Source organism: Xyrauchen texanus, chromosome 19 (genome assembly GCF_025860055.1).
Source record: "Xyrauchen texanus isolate HMW12.3.18 chromosome 19, RBS_HiC_50CHRs, whole genome shotgun sequence".
Classification (NCBI taxonomy): domain Eukaryota; kingdom Metazoa; phylum Chordata; class Actinopteri; order Cypriniformes; family Catostomidae; genus Xyrauchen; species Xyrauchen texanus.
Window position 1 is genome coordinate 10,355,708 of NC_068294.1, and position 4,395 is coordinate 10,360,102.

Consider the following 4,395-nt stretch of genomic DNA (forward strand, 5'->3'; position numbering starts at 1 on the left):
ACTCTCGCACTGAGAACATGAACCATTCATAAAATGCTGCCTGCGTGTGATCGCAGCCCTGGCACACGAGGCAGCTCTTATGACCATCAGAAGCGGAGAGAAATCGACCGCATCCAGGAACTACACCGGGCGGAAGGGCATCTTTTTAAAGACGCGTCCTGAAAAGGACGTTCACCACCAGCAGTGTATTGCTCTCTTAGAGAAAATAACTCTTTCAGCAGCACTGTCGAAGCGCCCAGGGGCAAAGCTCCACTGCCGTGCAGAGAAGTATAAAGCTGCTGATATGCGCCATAGATACAACAGCATACGCTATGTAGAGATGAGTGAAACAGTAAGTGAATGGAGCTCACTGATCACACAACCACTCGGCTCCGAAGACAAAATCTGAATGGATAGACACATATATCCCTCCCTTTATACCCGTATGTCCAGGGGAGGGACATGCAAATTCTGTCTGCCAATTTCTCATTGGCCTTTTCTCAAGTTCAGAGACGCGTGAGGCTCACAAGAGAGACCCCTAGTGTCGCTTCTTTGACACAACGGGAAATGGGAATTCTATTTGTACTACTATACTAGTGCGTAAAAGTCATCGTAGGTGATAGTTGATCTGGAGAGTGTATGTTTATATTTTCTTATTCAATTTAATATATTTGACAAAATTTCTGAAAATTTTATGTGGCACTATCAGCACTGCAAAAACTGGTTTTAATGTTTAGTTGTATCAACTAGATTTTTTGAGTTGACAACTAAAATTTAATTCCAACTTTTGATTCTATTAACTTGTACTTAAATTGGATTAACAATCGTATTTGCCATTTCAACTCACTTAAGAATGTTGACTGAAAAAAAGCAAAGATTTTCCAGCTCCCAGTAGGCATTATTGTAGGCTTATTTTATTTATTATTTTTATTATTTTCATAAACATTAAAACTTCAGGTGCTGCAATGCATCCTGGGTAGCCTTGTGTGTCACAATATTAGTTTATATTAAGTTAATTGAATTAAATCCAGTTATCTTGTTGAATCCAGGAAAAAATAAACATTTTTGTCAATGGATTATTTAGTTGTCCCAACAAAACTTTTTAATTTGACAGAAATTTATATTTTTTGTTAGAGTAACTACAAAGCAAAAGAGTCAAAGCAAAAAGACAACTATCTTAAATTAAGCTGAGTGGATATTTTTTTTTAGTTTTTTTTTTTTTTACAGTGAATCTGTGGTGTTACAACTTGCAGATTTGACAGATTTAAAATAAAATTTTGATAAATATAATATTATTAATATTTCCAAAAGGTCCCCTGACCTTAAAACTATCATGTTGGCAACCACCATTTTAGAAAAGTCCAGATTTGTGTAAATTTGCCTTTGATGTTCCTGTCTTTCATGGTAAAACAGACTCCATAGTAACTCCATAGGCAATATACAGAGAGAAGCATGGGTGTAATGTAAGTTGTCTGTGATGTCTTTCCAAGACAGAACTCCTCGTGATCCCTACCAACCCGTCTATTGACTACAACCTTACTGTTTATGTTGGTTCAACTGCACTAATGCCAACCAGGACAGCTCGGAATCTGGGAGTGATGGTAGATGACCAGCTTAAATTCACTGCTCACATCTCAGCAACCGCCCGTTTTTGCAGGTTCGCACTATACAACATCATGAAAATCTGACCTATGCTCAAAACTGTACTACTGTAAAGCTCTGTTGGCCGGCCATCCAGCTAGATGATTAAACCGCTGCAGATGGTCCAGAACGCAGCAGCTCATCTGGTCTTCAATCAGCCAAAGAGGGCTTACATCACCCCTGTAGGAGCCAAATTAAATTATTGTTCAAACCACTAGAAGGCAGTGTGCACCAGTGGTGTGGGTGTGGTCACCTGTTAATTTAGCTTGTTATTTAAACTTCCATGGGTTGTATCAGGACACAGGTGGCGGGAACATATGGTTCTTACCATAGTGCCACATAGAGCAACATAGAGCAACATGTGACACAATGTAAGAGATATATATATTCATTAAAAAGACAGCAAAGGAGTTGAAATGAATATAGATGTGTGGATATTGTTTATTAGGAACTATGCGTAAAGAACATCTTACCACCTGGCCCTGGCTTATAGGAAAAAGCCACTACAACCCCACTCTTGATTTCACTACACAGATTACCTGTAGCTGCCCAAATCAAATTCAAGGCTTTGGCCTTCAGGACAGCCTGTGGAACAGCACCCTCTTACTTCAATTCACTCCTCCAGGTCTATGTGCCAACTCGCACTCTGTGGTCAACAACCTGGTGGTCCCGTCACAGAGAGGCACAAAGTCTATGTCATGATCATTCACTTTCTATGTTCCTCTGTGGTGGAATTAGCTTCCAACCTCCACATGATCTGCTGAAACCATCTCATTCAATAACCAGCTGAAAACACATCTGTTTAGAGAGCACTTAACCAATCCACACTAAACGCATTTTTTTTTCTCCCCCTTTTCTCCCCAATTTGGAATGCCCAATACCCAATGCGCTCTAAGTCCTCATGGTGGTGTAGTGACCTCAATCCGGGTGGTGGAGGACGAATCTCAGTTGCTTCAGCGTCTGAGACCATCAATCCGCATATCTTGTCACGTGGCTTGTTGAGGGATTTACCGCAGAGATGTTTCGCTTGTGGAGGCCCATGCTATTCTCCACGGCATCCACGCACAACTCACCACGCGCCCCACCGAGAGTGAACTACATTATAGCGACCACGAGAAGGTTACCCCATGTGATTCTACCCTCCCTAGCAACCAGGCCAATTTGGTTGCTTAGGAGACCTGGCTGGAGTCACTCAAAATGCCCTGGATTTGAGCTCACAACTCCAGGGGTGGTAGTCAGTGTCAATACTCGCTGAGTTACCCAGGCCCCCTCCACTAAATGCATACTTTATATTTCACAATATTAAAACAAAAACTTGTCTGTCTCTGTCTTCTACGCTAGCTCCTATACTACTCCAGACACATTGAGAACTTGACAGTGCAATACTGCAGATGTTGACTTTTAAAGAGATTTTAAACCCTAATGTATACTTACTACAGTAAAGTAAGTACTGTATACTTAGTTACTACAGTAAAAGTCTTTCTAGCAAGACAGTCCACTGGTGGCCCTCTCATGTTGGTCTCGTGGAGCTTTTTCCAGTCATGACAGTGCAGCTCCTATCTATTTGAAAGGGAAAAGACCAAAATCTCCAAAACAGTTGGTCAAGAATACTGTCAAAGAACATATTTCAAATCAGCAGTAACATCTGACAACACTGGATTATTTTTTTTACCTCTGATTATGCATAAATTCAATTTTCCCAGTTTGTATAGCTAACACGCATGCGCATTGTAGAGTTGATTGGCAGGGGAGGTCTGTATCTAAAATGTGATTGGCTTTTTTACCTGTAAGGCAGGACATCCTATCTACATCCGTTGACCATTGTGCATTCCAGTTTCTCCCATTCATTTTAATAGAAGTGCCCTCTGCTAAATAGTCTTTTTTTTTTTTTTCAATATATGTTAAAATAAATAGAGATCTCCCTTGACAGAAATATATATATATATAAAAAAAAAAAACTCCACACAATTATTAAAAACTGAAATGTCAATAAAGCAATATAATTCTTAAGTTATTTAATTTTCTGAATAAATCCCTAAAGTTGCATTTACCTACTAATTTAAGAACAACCCTGAATTTCATGTCAAATACATGTAACACCACAGACATAAGCGGTTGTGTTTAATTCAATTAATCCAGTATTTCATTCAAGTTATTTAAATCCCGAAATTAAGCTTCTATTTTACTAGATAAAACATAACTATTTAAATACAGTATACAACAATAATGTATATTATTAAATAAATAAGAAGCATTTTTCCAATTCTGCCTCTTGTTTGCCACTCCAATTGAAGAATGACCAGATTAGAGATGCTGGTTTTAGAGGCCAGCTGAATTATCAGGGTGAGACAGACATTTTTGAGAGGCAAGTTTTCAGCAAAACTGATACCATCAATACTCCACTATGGGGCATTTTGCAAAGAGGCCCTCTTGTCACTATTTCAGAACTCATAAGAAGAGAAAGAGAGTAGGAAACTTTTTTGTTCCCAAGGCAGTTCTTCAATATTGCCGTTCTTTATTATCGAGTTGACTGTCTCCATTTGTATTACTTTATGTTTTCTTTTATCTATTTATTACATTTTTGGTTTCCTTTTACAATCTGAAAATGTATTTGCCTTGAGAAGATTTTGAGAAATAGCCTCTAAAAAGACTGTATGAATACACATACTATGTAGGACTGTTTCGTAACCTCTTTTCCTCTGTAAGTCAATGCGTCCCAGAATTTTACACACAACATTTCAGTAAACTGATGTTGTGTGTAGCCGTCAGGAGGAC